Below are 11,904 nucleotides of genomic sequence, written 5' to 3' on the forward strand. Positions count from 1 at the left end.
ATGCCTATGGGCGGAAATTGGGGAGAGAGTTTTTATTGGGAAATTAGAGCACTCAAAATCACCCATATATTTGCGGAATTCAGAAAGCCACATGCATGCGTCCGGGAAGAGGCTTGCTCAAAAATTACCTTTGAAGAAATAAGCTTTCACTTTGGGCTGGTCCCTGGGCTCAGTGCAAACCCGGCTGAGTGCTGAGGGACAGCCCTAACAGCCAATCTTCAAAGACTGAAAAAAAGTTTACTCTCTCGTTTTCTGGCTCCTGGTATTCAAGGAGATCTCTGCCCAAACACTACCCGAACATACGCTGAGGAGCAGTCTTCAGTGACCACGCATAGCAACAAATACATCCTCTGTAAAAAGAGTTCAGTAAACCCCTGAAAAATGGACTACTATAACCTTCGACCATCACAAAAAAATAAGTCAAACCCTGGACAAGGGGAAGATCTGACTTCCAAAGTTACAGCATAAGAGTAAGACACGCCATTTTCAAGAAGAAAATCACAAGGCATTAGCAAATTTAAAAAGTATGGCCCATTCAGGAATAAATATACTGACTGAAACAATTCCTGAGAAAGTTCAGGAAACAGACTAGTCAAAGACTTTAAACAACTCTTTGAAATACACTGGAAGAGCTTAGAGACCACAAAAAATTAAGACACAGCATACCTAAACTAATGGGATGAAGAAAAAGCACTTGTGAGAAATAATGTGCGCCAGTAAACACCTATACTAAGAAACAAAAACAAAACAAAAAAAAAAAAAAAAAAAAAAACTTGAACTCTGGCTGTGCTGGCTCAGTTGGCTGGAGCATCATCCCATAACTGAAAGGTCATGAGTTTGATTCCTGGTCAAGGCACACACCTAGGTTGTGGGTCCATTTCTTGGTCAATGCACGTACAAAATGTCAACCAATGGATGCTTCTCCCTCTCTCTCCCTTCCTGTCTTTCTCTAAAAAGCAATAAAACAATCATCAAAGGGAGGATAGAAAAAAAACAGAAAGAAAGAATAAAAGACTTGAAGAACACTATTAAACACTGAAGAAGAAGTAACCTTGACATCTTTCAAATTCTTCCAAAACAGAAAAGAAGGGAACTCTTCCTAACTCATTCGATGAGATCACCAGTTCTTTTTCCTACCAAGGTCAGATAAAGACATGCCCCCCCCCAAATTATAACGGCCAGGATACATTTTAATGAGCATAGATGAAAAACTTCTCAACAAGATACTAACAAACTGAATCTGAAGCATGTACAAAGGTTTATATACCGTGAGCAAGCAGGACTTATCCTAGGAATGCAAGAAGGTCAGTATAAGAAAATCAATCCATACAATAGACACTAATGGAATGAAATTAATTACTGACCACCTCAATAGACACAGAAAAGGCATTTAACAAAATCTAATGCTCTTTCATGATTGAAAAAATAAAAGTGAGAAAACCATAAGTACATTAAAAAACAGAAACAAAACAAAACACTCAGAAAACCATGAACAGACAGGAACTTCCTCAACATAATAAAGGTGACCTATGAAAACCCCACAGAAAACAACAAAATCAATATTGAAGGGCTGAAAGCTTTCCCACCAGGATCAGGAACAAAACAAGGGTTCCTGTTTTCACCACTGCTATTCATTACTACACTAAACTTCTAGCCAGAGCAAGTAGACAAGGAAGAGAAACAAAAGGCATCCAAATCGGAAAGGAAGAAGTAAAATTATATCACTGATGGTATGATTCCATATATATAAAATCTTTCAAAGAATCTACCACAGATCTACCTGTGGCAACAGCAAATGAAATGAGCAAATTTGCAGGTCATAAGATCAACATACAAAAATCTGTGTGTTTCTATACACCAGCAGTGACAATCCATGAAGAAAATTAAAGAGCAATTCCATTTCAATGGCATCTCAAAGAACTAAATACTGGAAATAAGCTTAACCAAGGAGATGAAAGTCTTGTACATTGAAAACTATAAAGAATGCAGGAAATCAATTTAAAATGTCCAAATAAATAGAACGGTATTCCGTGTTCATGGGTCAGAAGACAAGTGATCGAGATAGCAATACTATGAGGACACATTCGATGCGATTTCAATCACAATGTCATCACCCTTTTTACATAAATAGAAAAGCTGGTCATCCAATTCACATGGAATTGCAAGGAGCCCAAAATAGCCAAAGCAAAGTCGAAAAACAACAAAATTAAAGGGCTCCCACTTTTGATAAATATGTGCCCAGAATATGTGAAAAACCTTTCAATTAAAACAACAACAACAAAACAAAAACTGCCCATTTAAGTGAGAAAGACGTCTGAAGATTCTGCCCCAAAGCAAACCTGTGCATGCTAATAAGCATAGGAAAAGAAAATCCTCATTCATCATTAGGAAACTACAAATCCATACCCCAATAAGATACCAGTGGTTACCTATTAGAAGAGTTGGCATAAAAAACAAATGTTGACACTTGTCAGACCTTCCCTGGCACGTGAATAAACAAACTGTGGTACAGCCATGCGACGAAATACAGGTCAACAAGAAAAAGTAACACACTACTGGTTTAAACAGGAATGAATCTTAAATGGATCATTCTGAGTTCTTCTAAAATATCAATTCTAAACAAGTAATTGGGGCCCTGCAGCCCTACCAGAAGCAGAGGCGGATTGAAGGGTGGGCACAGCGGGCGCGCACCCTGGGCCCCTACTTCTGAAGGGCCCCGCAAAACCCCAACTTGACACTTTCCTCTAATGACACCAAGTTTGCTTTCATTACTACGTTGCATAAAATATGGGAAATGCGGATTTTTCTTTTCCCTGGCTCTCTCCTTGTTTTTAAGGGGCCCAACCAATATCTACTTCCCCGTCCGGGGCCTCCACCCGCCTTAATCAGCCTCTGACCAGAAGTCAGGAACTGCAGTGCTGAAGAGGGGAGGAGGCCGTCAGGCTGAAGGCCACTCCGGGGAGCAGGGGTCCTGGCCCGGCTGCCAAACCCAAGGGGCACCTTTGGCATCAGCACCTGGGAGACTGTGCTATACTTTTTTGTCCCTTCAAGTCATACAACATGACATAATGTAAGAGGAGAAAGTTGGCCATCACAGGGACGCAGATCCTTACCGTTTGTGCTCCTCTTCCTTGGTTTCGCCAGCTGCCAGCTTCCTCCTTTCCCAGAAAGCCCACAAGGACTCCTCCTTCTTAATAGCCTGCACCGCGCCTTCATTTCCAACCTCCTGTTCTCTATGCAGCCTCTCTGACCCCAGCGAAACGAGGGGTAGATTTGAGAATTTCAGCTCCCTCTCCTCCGTCCTCTGGCCACTGAACGAAGCCTGTGCTGTGACGCTCTCTTGGGTTTCCTGGTTGTCTTTGTTGCGACAGCTCGCAGACAAAAGAGCCTGCGTTGGAGCTCAGAGTTCTTAGTTCTTTAGTAAAAATTGGGTTGACGGCCCCGTGGTTTTCTGGCAACGCGATGGTGGGGCCCCGACAGCAAGGCTTTTCCCACTAGAGCCAGAGAGGGGTCCCAGAGAGGAGAGCTAGGGAGCTGGGGTGGTGTCCATGGGGATCACCCCGCTGTCAGAGGCTGGCCTGGCAGCCAAGCCTGCAGCTGTGCTTGAGGATGCGCCCGCACCGACTGCCCCAGGGATTGGTAGGCTGGTGGTCCTCTTACTTCTTGCAGTGTTCCCAGCAGAGGCAGAGCCCTTGGGGGTGGAGGCTGAGAGGGACACCACAGTAGAGGCCACCGTGCTGCTGGTGGTGCCCAGCCCTTGGTTGGAAGCATGGGAGCTCTGCTTGGGTGCAGGTCCGTGGGTGGGCATGACGGCGGGTGCAGCAGCGCCTCCGAGGGTAGGCTTTTTCCCAGCCCTGGTGCCAGGGGTCGTGACCAGGGTGCCCTGGCGGGTGCGCTTACGGGTGTTCTGTACGGAGCTTCCCCCAGGGCGCTGAGTGGCCGTGCCAGACGGGCCTGGAGCCGATGACGAGGCGGCCAAGGCAGGCCTGGGGCCGGAGTGCGTTCCCGGGGGGGCCTGGGCGATGTTGCCCAGGGCTGGCTGGCCTACAGTGGAGACTGGGGCCTGGGCTGGGCCTGAGGCTGCCCGTTTTCTGCCTCGAGAGCTGGGTGGAGCCCCCGAGGGAAGTGCATAGGGAGCGGGGCTGGTGTCCATGGGGGTCACCCCGCTGTCAGAGGCTGGCCTGGGAGGTGGGCTGGTGTCCATGGGGGTCACCCCGCTGTCAGAGGCTGGCCTGGGAGGTGGGCTGGTGTCCATGGGAATCACCCCGCTGTCAGAGGCTGGCCTGGGAGGTGGGCTGGTGTCCATGGGAATCACCCCGCTGTCAGAGGCTGGCCTGGCAGCCAAGCCTGCAGATGTGCAGGCCGAGGGGCTGGCGCTCAGCACAGAGGTGACTGGAGCACCGGCGGACACAGGGGCACTGAGGGCAGGCACAGGCTGCGGGCAGGAAGGCACAGGCTCTGGAGCCCCGCAGCCCGAGAGGGCCCACGCCTCACCACACAGAGCCCTGAGGATCCGCCACCGCGCTTCTCGGTCTCTGTCCAAATCTTCTGGGGTCACCCTGTACCCAGGGTCGGGACCTGGTGGCAGGCTTAGAGGGGGCCCTCGCCTGCGCGGGAGCAGGCAGACCTTCCTTTTGCGGCGCCTGGAGGGTGCTGTGTCCCCTCTGGTGGCACCCCAGCCCTGCTCAGGCTGGCTCAGCCTCCGTGGCAGGGCGGCAGCTGAGGAGGGAGCCCCAGGGCGCTGCTGCCTCAGCGTCTTCCCGGTCCTCTAGGCCAGCCCGGTGTGGCAAGGGGCGGCACGCCTCCCCCTCTCCACCGGAGGGCAGCCTTGGGTGGAGCTATAGGAGCTGGTGATGGGGTTCCTCTTCCTGCAAAGGCAGGGGGAGCCCCTCACGGAGGCCTGGGCCTTACTGCGCCTTCCGTCTTCCCGGCCCTGCACCTGGAGGGTGCCCTGCAGGGGCCCAGGCCTGAGCACCGAGGCACGGAGGCCTCCCTGGGCCCCCGGGAGCCTGCAGGTAGGCGGGGCTCCCTCACAGCCCTCAGCCTCACTCTCTGGCACAGTGGGCTCCCGCCCCTCCTCACCTACCTCCTACCCACCTACCTCCTCCCCGTGCCCCCCACAGGCCCACTGGTAAAGGGACCTGAGGATCCCGAGCAAACGCCACAGGCTCTGGGGGATCCTCACACAGACACTCACGAAGGCTGCAACACCGCATGTGAGCAGGTGCTGGCGGGCTGGCCCTGCAGGAGGTGGAGGAGCACAGACAACTGGCTGCCGCTGGCGGATCAAGGGAAACTGGCCACCTGGGGGAGCTCTGAGCTGGCCCCCTGGTCCCCAGGGCGGGGGGTGGGGGCAGAGTGCACTGAGGCAGTTGCCCATTGGGCGCGTCTGGGAGCTCTGTCCGGGAGCACAGAAACCGTCCTCAGCAGCCAGAGAGAGCTCGCCAAGAAGTATCCGTTGGGCTGTTGCCTGGATACACTTGGAACTCCCCGGGGGGGGGGGGCGCGGGGAGGGGGGCCACGTGGGGGGCCAGCAGGAGGAAGGCGCGCGCTCCAGCTTGCCCAGATTCTGTGGGAAGGGCGCGCCCAGACACCTCTCGAGGTCGCTTCGGGGCTTCCCCATCTCGGGCTGGGGGAGGGGCAGGCGCACGCAAACGGCTTCTGCCAATTACGCAGACACTGATCCTGCACCGGCCGCCCAGGCCCTCCTGTTACAGAAACAGGAGAGTCCAAAAACAAACCGCGGAGTTTGCAGCTGAGAGATAGGCAGCAGGAAGCAGCTTTCAGGATGCCCTTGCATGCCTGGAGCTAGTGGCTGGATACATTGTTGCAAAGATGCGCTTTACTTCCAAGACTCAGGAAGATGGGAGGGATCTTGGACTGTGGGCTGGTATGGAAGAAGCAGACCCAGCCTAGGGAAGAAGCAGACAGAGCCTACTAGGGTTCTGTGAATGGTCAGGACGGTTTGCAACACCCACTGTGAGAGGACGCAGGGAGAGAGAGGAGGCAGGGAGGGAGAGAGGAGCTGCAGACACTTTGGGCTGGCTCTGGCTTTAGGAGGCTCACTCTAAGGCTCTCTCTGGCCCTCACGCCCTCACTCTCTGGCTCTTGTGGGCTCCCTCCATCTGGCTTGGAGAAGGGATCTCCAGGCTGCTTTAAGAAGAGGCTCTTGCCAGACTGCTTTGAGAAGAAGAGGAGATCCATGCGATTTGCAGGAAGAAGGCAGTTTACAAGGAGGCTGAGAATCCAGGCGGTCCTGCATTGAGAGCTGGAGGGCACCACAGCACAGAAAGGGCCTCCCCAATCAGAACTGAGTGATTGGCAGTTGCTGGTAAAGCTGAACTGTGCCTGGGAAGTAGGGAAACGGTGTTTCTGACTTTCCGTAAGACTGGCCAAGTCTGGGAGGGGGAGGCAGGACTTTGTGTAAATAAACAATTCTTTTCCTTTTCACCAAACTCTGGTATTCAGAGTTGTAATTCTGGCGGCGGGCAATCGGACCCCTAACTAAACAGCCCGAGCACAGGGAGGCAGCGGGCCCAGGAGGCCGCGTCCATGGGCCCGCGACAGCCGGGCGGCAGGGACCGTGTGCTCTGTGAGGGCGCGGGGTGCGGGGCGGAGGTGCCTGGGCGCGCGGTGCATCGGAGCACCATGGTGTGAGGAAAGGCCCGGCCCGCATCCCGGCGCTTGCAGAGCCACCCTGCATACGCGGCCCGACTCTGAGGCGGCGGCCGGCCGGGACATGCCGGGGAGCCCGCGCTGAGCCCGGCCTCCGTCTCCCGAGCCCGCCGTGGATGGTGTCGCTGCCCCTCCCAATGTGGGCCGTCGGGCCTCGCCGCCGCGCCGACCTTGTCGGCGGCCAAGGAGAACTCGTGCAGGAAATTCCAGGCCAACATCTTCAGCAAGAGCAAGTGTCAGAACTGCTTCAAGCCGCGCGAGTCGCATCTGCTCAACGACGAGGACCTGACGCAGGTGAGCGGGCGGGGGGGTCCCAGGGCTGCCCCAGAGACGGAGAGCCAGGCCCCGCGCAGTGCAGCCGCCGTCCCGGGGGTCCCCTTCGGGCTGGAAGTTCCTGGGCGCGGGCCACCCCGCTGAGGGTCTGGAGGGGCCGGCTGAGGCGGGCAGAGCGCCTCGCCCGGGGTGCCGGCGACCCCCCCTCCCTGGTCCCGACGCCCGTGAGACCATAGTCCTGCTGTGGACAAGCGAGCGGACGTTGCCCTGCGCCCGAGGCGGGCGGAGGTGGGGGTGCATCTGAAAGAAATAGAAAAGGAGCAGAAAAAATGTGCGTGAGTCCTTGGGGGAGGGGGCGGGGGAGGGCGAGAAGTGTATTGATAGACTCGGGACAAAGGGAAGATCCTTGAGTGTGCCGAGAAATAACATCCTTTCCCGTTCCCGTAGCCCTGCCGTGTGATTCGTGCTTTTTGGGTGACTCAGCAACGCCTGGTTTTTCTTAGTAGGAACAAGGCGCTTTAGGAGGTCTTGCTGCCTCACGGCCCCCCCACCCCCCGAGTCTGACTTAGGGCCGCACTTAGACTTGTCCCCTAGCAGGCCCGGGGAGTAGGGCCGGCCGGGCGGCCCCTGGGTGTCCCTCGTGTCAGACCCAGCCTGCCCTTGCTCCGCATCATCGCCCCTGTCGGGGATTGCAGAGCTGAGGGGTCCTGAGGTCTGGGGGGAGGGCCTTGCTCTTGAACTTCACCTGGGGCTCCTCTTCTGCGCTTGGGGCCCAGCTCTCCAGTCACTTTCGAGGACTGAGGAGCCTGTGGGTCCTGGGGAGAGACGTTCCCTTCCTGCTCTATCCGCCAGGCGAGGGCTTTAGGGGAGGCCAGTAGCTCCCAAACGTGCATCAGAGTCGCAGCCTTGAGGAATACAGAGCCCTGGGCCGACACCTGGGGCGACGTGGGACATAGGGCGTTTGTGTTGGTGGCAGCTCCCCAAGAAGTGGGGCTGTCGACCCCACTGGCCTTCGGGAGCCAGTGTCCTGGAGTCTCTGGACCCTGGGAGGGCTTTGGCACATGCTGATTTCTTGGGTTTCCTGACGCAGCCTCGTCTGTGTCCCCGTGGAGTGTGTCCTTGCCCTCTGCCCTGTCTGCATCCTCTTCAGAGATTTTTCTGCCACACCCCTGAATCAGCCCAGGGAGCTCCTTTCACATTCCGGGGAGTGTGGGGGCTGGTTTAGCCGCTGCTTTTCCAGAAGAACCCCTTAGAAGGAAGCCGCTGCTTTGAGGTGCACCCGCCTGGCTGTCTCGAGTGCTCCTTGAGTGCCCACAGGGCCGCACGCGTTCACGGGGCTGAGGAGAGTGGAGAGTTGGGTGGAGGGCAGGGCTCACGGCCTGGGACTTCGTGCCTCCCTCTGAGGTCAGGTTCCCACTGGCCAGGAAAAGACTCCTTTCATCTAAAACCAAAAAAATTAGAAACCAAAAAAACCAAAACAGAACTGCGTCACCAGACACTGACCGCTGCAAAGTCACAGGGTTGTTAGGACCAAAGGGCCAGGTCCTCTCGGGAAGGCAGAGCTGCTTCCTGGTTAGGTGTTCGGGGCTGCGGGTAGGGTTTGCAAGGGAGATTCCCTCTTCTTGGCTGGATGCCTTTTTCTGAGAAGCAGTGGTGTGGTGATGAGGGTCCTGGGCCTGCAGTCAGGACACCTTGCTTCTAGTCTTGGTTGTCACTCGCAGCTGCGTGACCTTGAACAGTCCCTTTGCCTCTGTATTGTTCATTTCTTTTTCTGTACATTGGGACTAGAGATCCCTGACTTACGTCACTCACCAGGCTGTTGTGAAAAGCAAGGGCTGATAACTTATCAGACTTTTTGTACAGTAAAAAAAGAATCACCTACAGAATAGTAAACTTGGATTTAGGACATTCATTCCTGAGCTTGGCAAGCATTGTTCAGATATATATTTTTAGAGGGAGGGTTGATCCACTTATTGATGCATTTCATTCATTGGTTGATTCTGTATGCGCCCTGACCATGGATCAAACCTGCATCTTGGTGTATCAGGATGACGCTGTAACCAACTGAGCTACCCACCAGGGCAGCAAGGGTTATTCTGAGGGTTTCCTGGTTATTTCAGGCAACTACCAAAATTGGTAGATTGGGTCTTATTTTTTGATCCTTAAGTTTAGATAAACTAGAATGGAATCTGCATATTTGAGTTGAACCTGTTAAAAATTTTTGTAAAGTCTGTTAATTATTAATTTGATTCAAATGAGTGGGGTCACAAATTTAAAGTATGTTAGCTTTCACTGTATCGACCGTTGAATTGTGGGTTTTAAAACAGACCTGAGTTCCAGGGCACAACTGCAATGGTAGTTTCTGAAATAATGAGTGGGGTTATTTGTGGTGGGTGCGATTAAGTCAGCCCTCTGCCTTCTGGGATCTTTCAGGAAAAAAACTGCTCTTGAAAAGAGGAGGGAGACTCAGGGATGTTGCCAACAGCCTTCGCTGCTTGCTGCTCTCTGCATCTGTTCCCCTTCCCACCCCTCCCCCTAGTTCTTCCTCTCATCCTCGTGGATCCTTTAGAAAAGCTCAGCCAATTGGTTCTCATCAGTCTCCTGCAAGCCCCTGCTTCCTGCTGCCTTCTCGGTCCTGAGTTTATTTTAGGCCATCAAGCCAGGGAGATAGAGCAGTGATAATCGAGGCCACCCCCTCTCTAAGAGGTGAGGGCACTGAGATCAGTGAGGCAGTGAGAAGGCCTTTTGCCCTGGGATGTCATCGTCCCAGGGGCAGATATTTCTCTGAGCCTTCAGCTCTGAGCTTATTTCCACAGCTGTGGGTTTTGTTTATTTTTCCCCCAGAGTGCTACAGAAACCTCTTCCAGGGACTGCATCCTAGCATCAGACCTGGAAGAGATTTGTGATCAGCTAAACCACTTTTAACCATGAGAAGACTGAACCCCAGAGAAGAGAGACCCTTGCCTGTACAGGGACACAGTTAGGATTCTTCAACCACTGTTCTTTCCCCTACTCATATTAAGGGTCTGTAGTGGCCACCCCATAAACACATGGTGAGGAGAGTTGTGTCAAAGAGGATTATGTTACAAAAGGTGCCTTGGAGGGCAGGCTTCGGGGATCCCACCAGGGACCCTGAGATGACTGGTTTGGAGCAGAGGAGTTCCCTGTTGGTACGTATTTGCAACATTATTTTTTTCTGGATGGCAACATGTCTTACTTCTCTTTTTATGTTATTAAATACAAATATACCAAAATCATTTGGTAGAGTGTACCACCAGGTATGTATTACAGTTTTGCTATATTGGTGGCCAGCAAGGTTACTTCTCGGTTTTGCTGTTTATAAATGGTGAATGCTTCAGTGAACAGCTTTCTAAATGCTTTTGGGTACATTGTGCCTGCGTGAAAGCAAGTATTTCTCTGGGGGCAAATACTTAAAAAAAAAAATAAAAAGACGGGGTTGACATCAAGTGCATTACATTTGTTTATATTTTATTGATTATGATATTACAGTTGTCGTAATTTTTTCCCTTTGCTCCCCTCTGCTCAGTACCTCCTTACTGTCCAAGAACTCCCCCCCTCCCTTAGTTCATGTCTTTGGCTTCTCCATCTCTTATACTATTCTTAACGTCCCCCTGTTTATTTTGTACCTACCAGTTATGCTTCTTGATACCTGCACCTATTCCCCCATGATTCCCTTTCCCCCCTCCCACTGACAGTCCTTCATATGATCTCCATATTTATGGTTGTGTTCCTGTCCTAGTTGTTTGCTTTCTTTTTGTTTTTAGATTCATTTGTTGATAGTTATGAGTTTGTTGTCATTTTACCATTTATAGTTTTGATCATCTTTTTATTAAATGTGTCCCTTTAACATTTCATGTAATAAGGGCTTGGTGATGATGAACTGCTTTAGCTTTACCTTGTCTGGAAAGCACTTTATCTGCCCTTCCATTCTAAATGATAGCTTTGCTGGCTAGAGTAATCGTGGTTGTGGGTCCTTGCTTTTCATCACTCTGAATGCTTCTTGCCAATCCCTTCTTGCCTGCAAAGCTTCTTTTGAGAAATCAGCTAATAGTCTTATAGGCACCCCTTTATAGGTAGCTCTCTGCTTTTCTCTTGCTGCTTTTAATGCTCTTTACCTTTCACCTTTGGCATTTTAATGATGATGTGCCTTGGTGTGGTCCTCTTTGGGTCTAGCTTGTTTGGTGCTCTCTGTGCTTCCTGGACTTGTATGGCTACTTCCTTTGCCAAATTGGGAAGTTTTCCTTAATATGTACTATTTTTTCCTTATGATAGCCTTGGGTTTTGTTTGCTCTCTTCTTCTAGTTCCTCATGGTGTACTGTTAGGTTATGCTTGAGAATTTCTCCTCTTTTAGTATATGTATTTTCAACTATAAATGTCCCTCTTAGGATTACTTTCACGGTGTCCCATAACTTTTGGTATGTTGTGTTTTTGTTGTTATTTATCCCAAGATATTTCCTAATTTCCCTTTTGACTTGTTTAGAAGTGTATTGTTTAATTTCCACATGTTTGTGAATTTTCCAGTTTTCCTTCTGTTACAAATTTTCCGTCCCATTCTATTTTGATCAGAAAAAATACTTTGGGTGGTTTCAATCTTTTAAATCCTATTAAGACTTCTGTTGTGACCTGATGGATTGTCTGTCCTGGAGACTGTTTTGTGTATACTTGGGGAGAATGTGTATTCTGCTGATGTTGACTGTCGTGCCCTGTATATGTCTGTTGTATATCATTGGTTTATAGTGTTATTATATGTAATTGGTTCATAGTTTTGTTCAAGTCCCCTCTTTTCTTACTGATGTTTTTGTTTTTTTCTACCCACTACTGAAAATGGGATATTGAAGTGTCCAAATAGTATTGTAAAACTATTTATTTCTCCCTTTGATTCTGTCATTTTTATTTGATATATTTTGGGGCTCTGTTATTATGTGCATATGCGT

Source organism: Furipterus horrens, unplaced genomic scaffold (assembly GCF_987537825.1).
Source record: "Furipterus horrens unplaced genomic scaffold, mFurHor1.1.pri manual_scaffold_6, whole genome shotgun sequence".
NCBI lineage: Eukaryota > Metazoa > Chordata > Mammalia > Chiroptera > Furipteridae > Furipterus > Furipterus horrens.